The sequence below is a fragment of the Salmo salar genome, chromosome ssa11 (assembly GCF_905237065.1).
Source record: "Salmo salar chromosome ssa11, Ssal_v3.1, whole genome shotgun sequence".
In the NCBI taxonomy this organism is placed as follows: Eukaryota; Metazoa; Chordata; class Actinopteri; order Salmoniformes; family Salmonidae; genus Salmo; species Salmo salar.
In genome coordinates, this window is record NC_059452.1 from 71020759 (window position 1) to 71033664 (window position 12906).

The 12906-nt window shown below is 41.9% G+C and overlaps 1 long non-coding RNA gene across 1 annotated transcript; it reads left to right on the forward strand.

The window, feature by feature from the left end:
• The first annotated feature begins 1330 nt into the window (after positions 1 to 1330).
• LOC106563111 (uncharacterized) lies at positions 1331 to 7072 on the forward strand. Its single transcript, XR_001319183.2, has 4 exons — positions 1331 to 1478; positions 1585 to 1652; positions 1893 to 1952; positions 6295 to 7072. It is a non-coding gene; the product is annotated as an uncharacterized lncRNA (long non-coding RNA).
• The last annotated feature ends 5834 nt before the right edge of the window (positions 7073 to 12906 follow it).

Consider the following 12906-nt stretch of genomic DNA (forward strand, 5'->3'; position numbering starts at 1 on the left):
CAATCAGGGGAGAAGGGCCTTGGTCAGGGAGGGATTTTTTAAGCTTTTTTATAAATATCCCTAGCAACAACAGAATAACCAAATGCTCAATTACATACTGTACCTACAGTAGAAAATATAACAATATTCTCATTAGGCCCTAATCTATGGTTTTCACATGACTTGGAATACAAAAGAGCATCCCAAACAGGCTCAATGTGTGGCATTTCTGGTGAGTACGCAGGCCATGGAAGAACTAGGACATTTTCAGCTTCCAGGAATTGTGGGTTAGGGTTAGGGTTATCATGCTATCATGTTAGGCTGTGCATTATCATGCTGAAACAGGAGGTGATGGTGGCGATAATGGGCCTCTCGTCACGGTAGCTCTGTGCATTCAAATTTGCATCAATAAAATTCAACTGTGTTCATTGACCGTAGCTTATGCCAGCCACACTAAGTATAATTCAACCATGCTCTCCAGCAACAAGCTTTTCATGCTCTGCCTACACCTCATATGTTAGGCATAATCTATTGGCCATCCTCTCTGCAATGGTCATTTTACCATAGCTATCAATAGCTATATTTGTTGGTGAGTATCCAATTACACTCATTCATATAGCGGTGGCAGTCATTCATTATTACACCTTGTCATGGGTAACAATGCGAGGCACTCAGCAGACCGGCATTGGGTCTGACACTCTTTGGCATGTGTCGCTATCGCTTCGTATTGCTGCATGCGTGACTGGGTTTGATGCAAAGCAAGCGTCTTATTGTACCATACAAAATGCATTACAGCATGTGTGGTTGGGTTCTACATACAAGCATACATGTAGCATTTCATCTAAACAGTTTAGCAAATGTTTGATTCTGGTGCTCAGTGCGCCATGCTTTATTGAAAAATGTGAAATCAAACTTTCCATTACAGCATAATCTTACTTTCGTTATATTCCTTGCAAACCTCTCTTTTACATCTAATGAATCATTGTTTTCTATCTTTAGATTCAAGATTTAAATCATTTACACACACAGGTTTCAACAAAATAATGTACAAGAATTCAAAGATGACCGCAATAAGCCAATGCACTAATGCTGAAAATATTTCACAAATCTTAACATAAACCATTAGTCAAATTAACCCCAGAATTGGTATATAAACTCAATACATTAAGTAATTACTTTAAGAATTATTACCTGCTGTATTCAAAGCACTAGACCAAACATAACTTGCATCATCCTTGTTGTATTGAGAGATAAACATGGTAATGCTTTCACTGAAAGCAGGAAGATAGTTTTTACATGATAGAGTGCTTGCTTTGTTATGCAACTGATCTTGTGTCCTTTCTGTCATCCTGTGAACCCCAGTTGCTGCTTGCAACTATGTTATTTATTTCTTGTTCTTACACTGAGTTCAGAGAGAACATCAGAAGAGACCAGAGTCTGATATTCCCGGTGTTCAGTCTGCTCAGAATTGTCCAGTGGACCTGTCCTCAATATTCAGGGTGAGCTACGCAATTAAACATGTTTTAAACATTTTTACAATTTTACAGATTTTAAAAGTGCAATTAAAACAGCCTTTTAATTTGTAATTCCTTTGAACTGTTTCAGTCACGTGAGGATGATGTAACTTTTGTGAGGGATGAGCTGAAAAAAAACTGCATTGTTGGTTAAGGGTTGTAAGTAAGCATTTCACTGTAAGGTCTGCACCTGTTGTATTCGGCACATGTGAAAAATAACATTATATTTGATTTGATTAATGTTTTATGCATTGTTTGGTCACTCAAATGACTTGGCCGTGATCTGTCAACTAAAACTCCAATCTTCCCTGAAGAAGTTTCAGTGTGTGTTTGAGAGAGTAGCTGAGCAAGGAAACCCAACACTTCTAAATAAGATTTACACAGAGCTCTACATTACAGAGAGTGAAAGTGGAGAGGTCAACATCAAGTGAGACAGCATCAAAGAAACCAGCGACACAGGTATTAATTAAAATTATGTTCAAACCCTTACCTCGACAAGACAAAACTATCAATACTGTACTGACAAAGGGAATCGCTGGCATTGGCAAAACAGTCTCTGTGCAGAAGTTCATGCTTGACTGGGCAGAAGGAAAAGCCTATTCATTTTTCCACATCCTTTTCGGGAGATTAACTTAAAGAAAGGGGGAAACACAATTTGATGGTACTTCTTAAAGGCCCAGTGCAGTCAAAAATGTGATTTACTCGCATATTGCTAAAAAGAATTAAGGGAACACTTAAACAACACATCCTAGTTCTGAATGACAGAAATAATCTTATTAAATACTTTTTTCTTTACATAGTTGAATGTGCTGACAACAAAATCACACAAAAATAATCAATGGAAATCCAACTTATCAACCCATGGGAGGTCTGGATTTTGAGTCACACTCAAAATTAAAGTGGAAAACCACACTACAGGTTGATCCAACTGATGTAATGTCATTAAAACAAGTCAAAATGAGGCTCAGTAGTGTGTGTGGCCTCCACGTGCCTGTATGACCTCCCTACAATGCCTGGGCATGCTCCTGATGAGGTGGCGGGTGGTCTCCTGAGGGATCTCCTCCCAGACCTGGACTAAAGCATCCGCCAACTCCTGGACAGTCTGTGGTGCAACATGGCGTTGGTGGATGGAGCGAGACATGATGTCCCAGATGTGCTCAATTGGATTCAGGTCTGGGGAACGGGCGGGCCAGTCCATAGCATCAATGCCTTCCTCTTGCAGGAACTGCTGACACACTCCAGCCACATGAGGTCTAGCATTGTCTTGCATTAGGAGGAACCCAGGGCCAACCGCACCAGCATATGGTCTCACAAGGGGTCTGAGGATCTCATCTTGGTACCTAATGGCAGTCAGGCTACCTCTGGCGAGCACATGGAGGGCTGTGCGGCCCCCCAAAGAAATGCCACCCCACACCATGACTGACCCACCACCAAACCGGTCATGCTGGAGGATGTTGCAGGCAGCAGAACGTTCTCCACAGCGTCTCCAGACTCTGTCACGTCTGTCACGTGCTCAGTGTGAACCTGCTTTTATCTGTGAAGAGCACAGGGCGCCAGTGGCGAATTTGCCAATCTTGGTGTTCTCTGGCAAATGCCAAACGTCCTGCACGGTGTTGGGCTGTAAGCACAACCCCCACCTGTGGACGTCGGGCCCTCATACCACCCTCATGGAGTCTGTTTCTGACCGTTTGAGCAGACACATGCACATTTGTGGCCTGCTGGAGATCATTTTGCAGGGCTCTGGCAGTGCTTCTCCTGCTCCTCCTTGCACAAAGGCGGAGGTAGCGGTCCTGCTGCTGGGTTGTTGCCCTCCTACAGCCTCCTCCACATCTCCTGATGTACTGGCCTGTCTCCTGGTAGCGCCTCCATGCTCTGGACACTACGCTGACAGACACAGCAAACCTTCTTGCCACAGCTCGCATTGATGTGCCATCCTGGATGAGCTGCACTACCTGAGCCACTCCGTCTCATGCTACCACTAGAGTGAAAGTACCGCCAGCATTCAAAAATGACCAAAACATCAGCCAGGAAGCATAGGAACTGAGAAGTGGTCTGTGGTCCCCACCTGCAGAACCACTCCTTTATTGGGGGTGTCTTGCTAATTGCCTATAATTTCCACCTGTTGTCTATTCCATTTGCACAACAGCATGTGAAATTTATTGTCAATCAGTGTTGCTTTCTAAGTGGACAGTTTTATTTCACAGAAGTGTGATTGACTTGGAGTTACATTGTGTTGTTTAAGTGTTCCCTTTTTTTTGAGCAGTGTATATTTCTACACTATGAGGTTGGAGTAATGTTGTGAAATTGTAAAGATTATGATAATGCCCTTATAGTGTAACTAATCACCAGACGGTAAATTAGTTAAAAGACCAATAAGAAATAAAGGTCCAAACCTCTGTGCCAATAACAGACATTTTTCAGTTTTCCCCTCCCAGTTAGGCAAAATTCCTTCTTGAGAAATTGCTATTTTCTAAAACAACTACAGTACCAGTCAAAATTTTGGACACACCTACTCATTCCAGGGTTTTTCTTTATTTTTAATTTTTTCTACATTGTAGAATAATAGTGAGGACATCAAAACTACGAAATAACATATGAAATCATGTAGTAACCAAAAAAGTGTTATATTTTATATTTGAGATTCTTCAAAGTAGACACCCTTTGCCTTGATGGCAGCTTTGCACACTCTTGGCATTCTCTCAACCAGCTTAATGAGGTAGTCACCTGGAATGCATTTCAATTAACAGGTGTGTTTTGTTGAAAGTTAATTTGTGGATTTTCTTTCCTTCTTAATGCGTTTGAGCAAATCAGTTGTGTTGTGACATGGTAGGGTTGATATACAGAAGATAGCCCCATCTGGTAAAAGACCAAGTCCATATAATGGCAAGAACAGCTCAAATAAGCGAGGAGAAATGACAGTCCATTACTTCAAGACATGAAGGTCAATCAATGCGGAACAGTTCAAGAACGTTGAACGTTTCTTCAAGTGCAGGTGCAAAAACCATCAAGCACTATGATGAAATTGGCTCTCATGAGGACCGTCACAGGAAAGGAAGACCCAGAGTTACCTCTGCTGCAGAGGATGAGTTCATTAGAGTTACCAGCCTATGAAATTGCAGCACAAATAAATGATTCACAGAGTTCAAGTAACAGACACATCTCAACATCAACTGTTCAGAGGAGTCTGCGTGAATCAGGCCTTCATAGTTGAATCACTGCAAAGAAACCACTACTACAGGACACCAATAAGAAGAAGAGACTTGCTTGGGTCAAGAAACACGAGTAATGGACTTTTGACCAGTGGAAATCTGCCCTTTGGTCTGATGATGCCAAATTTGAGATTTTTGGTTCCAACCGCCGTGTATTTGGTGAACAGACGATCTCTGTATGTGTGGTTCCCCCCGTGAAGCATGAAGGAGTAGGTGTGATGGTGTGAGGGTGCTTTGCTAGTGACACTGTCAATGATTTATTTGGAATTCAAGTCACACTTAACCAACATGGCTACCACAGCATTCTGCAGTGATTCTCCATCCCATCTGTTTTGCGCTGAGTGGGACTGTCATTTGTTTTTCAACAGGACAATGACCCAAAACACACCTCCAGGCTGTGTAAGGGCTATTTGACCAAGAAGGAGAGTGATTGAGTGCTGCATCAGATGACCTGGCCTCCACAATCATCAGACCTCAACCCAATTGAGATGGTTCGAGATTAGTTGGATCGCAGGGTGAAGGAAAAGAAGCCTACAAGTGCTCAGCATATGTGGGAACTCCTTCAAAACTGTTGGAAAAGCATTACAGGTGAAGTTGGTTGAGAGAATGCAAAAGTGTGCAAAGCTGTCATCAAGGCAAAGGGTGGCTACTTTGATGAATCTCTTTATATAAAATATATTTTGATTTGTTTAACACTTTTTTGGTTACTACCAGTGGTGCAACAAGTACCCAATTGTCATACTTGAGTAAAAGTAAAGATACCTTAATAGAAAATGACTCAAGTAAAAGTGAAATTCACCCAGTAAAATACTACTTGAGGAAAAGTCTAAAGTCTAAGCACCAAAAGTACATTTAATTGCAAAAATATACTTAAGTATCAAAAGTAAAAATACAAGTACAAATCATTTTATTCTAAGCAAACCAGACAGCACAATGTTCTTGTTTTTTTTCTTTATGGATAGCCAGACTACAACAGAATTTACAAACAAAACATTTGTGTTTGGTGAGTCCTCCAGGTCAGAGGCAGTAGGGATGACCAGTGATGTTCTCTTGATAAGTGCGTGAATTGGACAATTTTCCTGTCCTGCTAAGCATTCAAAATGTAACAAGTATTTTTGGGTGTCAGGGAAAATGTATGGAGTTAAAAGTACATTATTTTATTTTGGAATTTAGTGAAGTTAAAATAAAAGTTGTCAAAAATATAAATAGTAAAGTATAGATACCCCCAAAAACTACTTAAGTAGTGCTTTAAAGTATTTTACTTAAGTACTTTACACCACTGCTTGCTCCATGATTCCATATGTGTTATTTCATAGTTTTAATGTCTTCACTGTTATTCTACAATGTAGAAAATAGTAAAAATACAGAAAAACCCTTGAATGAGTAGGTGTCCAAACTTTTGGCTGGTACTGTGAGTCTGCTGTGAAAATAGGTCCCTGAAAACGGAAACACAATATAGCACCATCCTACAGAAATAACTGTTTTGCTATGCATATTACATTTAACATACTACAATACAAAACAATTAAATGCCATTCAATGCACTTAGCAAGATCATATGATGTTTATAATAGCATTGTCTCCCCCATCAGATGCCTGCAGACTCAGATTGGACCCAGTGACAGCGTGCACACTCCTCTTTCTGTATGAGAACAGAATATTTACATTGTTGGGAGAGGAGCAGCCATATCCTGACCATCCAGAAATGTTTGAGCACTCACAATATGCTGTGTAGAGAGTCTGACTGGATGCTGCTCCTGGGTGACAGAGTGAAGAGGATGGGCTCATGTAGGAGTGACATATGAAAGAATCAGAAGGAAAGGAGAGCATGATGACCATCTCCACTATGACGCATCCTGGATTCTTAAGTGCCCTGGTGGCAATTATACTGCCTGTCATAATAGGAAGAATTCTGACATGCATGTCTTCTACTCTCGCTCCGACACAGTAGGAGTGTATCTGGACAGAGTCTATTGTAACACATTGATCCACCTGCACACATAATACCCGACAGTCACTGAGCCTCTCTACCCAGGGGTTTGGTTTGGCGTTCACTCCTCAGTGTCCCTGTGCCAAGTAGAACTCTGCGTCCTGTGTCCAGAAGGAACACCTTCAGGAAAGTTACACTCCTGTTCAAACACAACTGTGGGACATGATGGGGCACTTTTGGCTTTCATCATGGCAGACAGCGGAGCGTTGTACTTGTCTAGTCCATTCAGTGCAGATTTGAATAACCCCTACATTTTTCTAGAGACATGGGTTGGACACGTAGCCTCGGGAAGTACGGGTGCTGAAGGTGCTGCAGCACCCCCTGGTAGTGAGATTGTAAAACTGTAAGAATTTGTGTCGCAATAAAAAACGATTAAACCATTTTTCTGCTGTATTATTGATATAAATAATAATTGGATTGGGGTAGGGGAGAGAAAAAAACATTTGATATTTATATATGGGGCCCATTCCGCATGGAGAGCTCTCATCTCTGTTTTGTAATCGGTTTGCTCGTGATATTCTGGTGAAGCTGTGGGACAGCATGTAAGGGGGGGATGTCACTAAATCATGAACTAATGCTCACACGTGTGGTTGCTTGCAAGACTCTGCCCGGGAATTTGAGAAAGTGAAATGAGGCAGAGCCAAGAGTGCAAGCAGGTCTTGGCGGTGGGAGTTTTGCTTTGATCTACGTTGGGCTTGTCGCCTTCGCAAGTGTCCGCATTGCACTCACCTTAATGGGGGGGAGGGTGTCGTACGCTGCTCGGGTGTGCAGCCAGCGACGAAGACAGGTAGCGAGGAGGAATTTGGGGAACTAGATAAGATAGTGGAGTTGCTGGGAATGTAAGCCATCTCCCCGGCTTTTGGGAACAGACTGCGCTGGTCATTGCGGCGTGTTCTTGGACATGCAAATGAATGACGCTTTATCAGTGTTTATAAACAGAACGCGCTGTGAGTGTAGTGTGCTCTTCTATTGTAAATAATTAATCAGACTAAAACCTACAGTGGTTAACCTGAATCTGAGTATAGCCTAGTTGTTGTTCCCGTCCAGGTGGTAGCCTATTCAGTGCACTGTGGATACTTCACTGCCCGTCTGCCACTAGCCACACCAACCAGCCCAATGGTGCACACGCCCAGACCCCACCCAACGGAGGGGGTCCTGTCAGCTGGGAGATCTAAGGGTTTTTAAATGATACATTTAAATGTGCAATGTAACATCTGTGTCCTGTTTCCTTGGCCTTGTTAAATGTTTTTAGAATGTATCGTTTTTCAAATACAGTTACTGTACCTCACAAGTGTGTACTGTCACTTTTTAGCGTGTTACAACAATAGCTTGTATGCCTTTCACCTTCCTTGGGTCATTGCAGGACTTCTGATTGGGTTACAGAGACTGCAGAAATGTAGTAGGTCGCCTAGCCTTTCATGCATGCTGTCTTATGAAATTGTGCAGTTAAGAAAGATCATTGTTTGCTATATTTGTGTTGCGTTTTGGTGTTGTATCCTCTGACGACGGACCATACCTGTCACACAAAGGTGGTGGCAGCATCAAGCTACTCTGCTCAATCCAGTCATTGCCCCACCTCTCGAGTGGTCTAGCAAACTTTTTTACACTGGTGGCAGCGGTGGGATCTCTTAGACAAACGTAGGCCCAGATGGAAGCCCCCGCCGCACATAATGGTCAGCCCCTTCCCCCCAACATGCGAGCCATGTCTTCATGCCAGAAACATTTACAGGTATGGGGCGGGAATAGTCTGATTTGATTGGACAGTTAGAAATGGCCGTCGAGGTCAACAGTTGGAATGAATGGCTGAGGTTAAAATGTATGTCTTTGTTGCTATCGTGGGCGGGCTCAAGACATTTATAGTGGTCTCTCCATTGAGGATAGAAGTAACCACACTCAGTTGGAAAATGCTATGGGGAAATGTTTACCCTTGTGACAATTACAATGGGAGTTGCGCTAACTTCTTGGCTAGGAGGAGGCTGCATAACCAAACAGCCAGTGAATTTTGCTATGCTCTATGTTGTTTAATGGAGAAAGCGTACCCAACTGCAGATGCCACTACTTTAGATCTGTTTACACGAGATCATTTTATTGAATATGTAAAGCGCATTCGGAAAGTATTCAGACCCATTTCCTTTTTCCACATTCTGTTACTTTACATCCTTATTCTAAAATGTATTACATATTTTTTCCCCTCATCAATCGCACACAATACCCCATAATAACAAAGAGAAAACAGGATTTTAGATATTTTTGCTAATTGATTCTAAATAAAAAACAGAAATACCGTATTTACATAAGTATTCAGACCCTTTGCTATGAGACTCGAAATTGAGCTAAGGTGCATCCTGTTTCCATTGATCATCTTTGAGATGTTTCTACAACTTGTTTGGAGTCCATCTGTGGTAAATTCAATTGATTGGACATGATTTGGAAAGGCACACACCTGTCTATATAAGGTCCCACAGTTGACAGTGCACGTCAAAGCAAAACCAAGCCATGAGGTCGAAGGAATCATCCGTAGAGTTCCGAGACAGGATTGTGTTGAGGGACAGATCTGGGGAAGTGTACCAAAACATTTCTGCAGCATTGAAGGTGCCCGAGAACATAGTGACCTCCATCATTATTAAATGGAAGGAGTTTGAAGAAGAAGACTCTTCCCTGTGGCTCAGTTGGTAGAGCATGGTGTGTGCAACGCCAGAGTTGTGGGTTTGATTCCCACGGGGGGCCAGTACAAAATAAATAAATAAATAAAAAATGCATTAAATGAAATGTATGCATTCACTACTGTAAGTCGCTCTCGATAAGAGCGTCTGCTAAATGACAAAATGTAAATGTAGAGCTGGCCGCCCGGCCAAACTGAGCAATAGGGGGAGAAGGGCCTTGGTCAGGGAGGTGACCAAGAACCCGATGATCACTCTAACAGAGCTCCAGAGTTCCTCTGTGGAGATAGGAGAACATTCCAGAAGGACAACCATCTATGCAGCACTCCACCAACCAGACATTTATGGTAGAGCGGCCAGACGGAAGCCACTCCTCTGTAAAAGGCACATGACAGCCTGCTTGGAGTTTGCCAAAAGGGACCTAAAGACTATCAGACCATGAGAAGCAAGATTATTTGGTCTGAGGAATCCAAGATTGAACTCTTTGGCCTGAATACCAAGCATCACGTCTGGAGGAAACCAGGCACCGCTCATCACCTGGCCAATACCATCCCTACGGTGAAGCATGGTGGTGGAAGCATCATGTTGTGGGGATGTTTTTCAGCGGCAGGGACTGGGAGACTAGTCAGATCAAGGGAAAGATGAACGGATCAAAGTACAGAGAGATTATTGATGAGAACCTGCTCCAGAGCGCTCAGGACCTCAGACAAGGACATAGATTCACCTTTCAACAGGACAACAACCCTAAGCACAGGAGTGGCTTTGAGACAAGTCTCTGAATGTTCTTGAGTGGCCCAGCCAAAGCCTGGACTTGTACCCGATCAAACATCTCTGGAGAGACCTGAAAATAGCTGTGCATCGATGCTCCCCATCCAACCTGACAGAGCTTGAGAGGATCTGCAGAGAAGAATGGGATAAATTCCCCAAATACAGGTGTGCCAAGATTGCAGCATCATACCCAAGAAGGCTGAAGGCTGTAATCGCTCCCAAAGGTGCTTCAGCAAAGTACTGAGAAAGGGGTCTGAATATTTATGTAAATGTGATATTTCAGTTATTTTATATATATATATATATACTACCGGTCAAAAGTTTTAGAACACCTACTCATTCAAGGGTTTTTCTTTATTTCTACTATTTTCTACATTGTAGAATAACAGTGAAGACATCAAAACTATGAAATAACACATTTGGAATCATGTACAGTTGTAACCAAATAAGTGTGAAACAAAGCAAAATATATTTTGTATTTGAGATTCTTCAAAGTAGCCACCCTTTGCCTTGATGACAGCTTTGCACTCTTGGCATTCTCTCAACCAACTTCATGAGGTAGTCATCTGGAATGCATTTCAATTAACAGGTGTGCCATGTCAAAAGTTAATTTGAGGAATTTATTTCCTTCTTAATGCATTTGAGCCAATCGGTTGTGTTGTGACAAGGTAGGGGTGGTATACAGAAGATAGCCCTATTGGGTAAAATACCAAGTCCATATTATGGTAAGAACAGCTCAACTAAGCAAAGAGAAGCGACAGTCTATCATTACTTCAACACATGAAGGTCAGTCAATGCGGATAATTTCAAGAACTTTGAGTGCAGTCGCAAAAACCATTAAGCGCTATGAAAACATGAGTGAAAACCTGATTGCAGAAATGTTGGATATGTATTGAAAATGAAATCCATAATCTCTCATACAGTTGAAGTCAGAAGTTTACATACACCTTAGCCAAATACATTTAAACTCAGTTTTTGACAATTCCTGACATTTAATCCAGGTAAAGATTCCCTGTCTTAGGTCAGTTAGGATCACCACTTTATTTTAAGAATGTGGAATGTCAGAATAATAGTAGAGAATGATTTATTTCAGCTTTTAGTTCTTTCATCACATTCCCAGTGGGCCAGAAGTTCACATACACTCAATTAGTATTTGGTAGTGTTGCCTTTAAATTGTTTAACTTGGGTCAAACGTTTTGGGTAGCCTTCCACAAGCTTCCCACAATAAGTTGGGTGAATTTCGGCCCATTCCTCCTGACAGAGCTGGTGTAACGGAGTCAGGTTTGTGGGCCTCCTTGCTCGCACACACTTTTTCAGTTCTGCCGACAAATGTTCTATTGGATTGAGGTCAGGGCTTTGTGATGGCCACTCCAATGCTTTGACTTTGTTGCCCTTAAGCCATTTTGCCACAACTTTGGAAGTATGCTTGGGGTCATTGTCCATTTGGAAGACCCATTTGCGTACCAAGCTTTAACTTCCCGACTGATTTCTTGAGATGTTGCTTCAATATATCCACATAATTTTCCTCCCTCATGATGCCATCTATTTTGTGAAGTGCACCTGTCCCTCCTGCAGCAAAGCACTCCCACAACATGATGCTGCCACCAACGTGCTTCACGGTTGGGATGGTGTTCTTTGGCTTCAAGCCTCTCCCTTTTTCCTCCAAACATAACGATGGTCATTATGGCCAAACAGTTCTATTGTTGTTTCATCAGACCAGAGGACATTTCTCCAAAAAGTAGGATCTTTGTGGAGTTGCAAACCATAGTCTGGCTTTTTATGGCGGTTTTGGAGCAGTGGCTTCTTCCTTGATGAGCGGCCTTTCAGGTTATGTCGATGTAGGACTCGTCTTACTGTGGATATAGATACTTTTGTACCTGTTTCCTCCAGCATCTTCACAAGGTTCTTTGCTGTTGTTCTGGGATTGGTTTGAACTTCTCGCACCAAAGTACGTTCATCTCTAGGAGACAGAATGCGTCTCCTTCCTGAGCAGTATGACGGCTGTGTGGCCCCAAGGTTTTTTTACTTGCGTACTATTGTTTGTACAGATGAACGTGGTACCTTCAGGCATTTGGAAATTTCTCCTTAGGATGAACTAGACTTGTGGAGGTCTACAATTCTTTGTCTGACGTCTTGGCTGATTTCATTTGATTTTCCCATGATGTCAAACAAAGATGCAGTGAGTTTGAAGGTAAGCCTTGAAATACATCCACAGGTACACCTCCAATTTACTCAAATTATGTCAATTAGCCTATCAGAAGCTTCTAAAGCTATGACATCATTTTCTTGGATTTTCCAACCTGTTTAAAGGCACAGTCAACTTAGTGTATGTAAACTTCTGACCCACTGGAATTGTGATACATTGAGTTATAAGTGAAATAATCTGTCTGTAAACAATTGTTGGAAAATTACTTGTGTCATGCACAAAGTAGATGTCCTAACCGACTGGCCAAAACTATAGTTTGTTAACAAGAATTTTGTGGAGTGGTTGAAAAACGAGTTTTAATGACTCCAACCTAAGTGTATGCAAACTTCCGACTTCAACTGTAAGTTTTTACACCCCTGAGTAAGCATCTTTGGCAGCGATTACAGTTTTGAGTCTAATTGGGTAAGTCTCTCAACTGAATTGTGCAACATTTGCCCATTATTATTTAAAAAATCCTTAAACATCTGTCAAATTGGTTGCTGATAATTGATATACAACCATTTTCATGTCTTGCCATAGATTGTGAAGCAAATTTATGTCAAAACTGTAACTAGGCCTCTCAGGAACATTCACTGTCTTC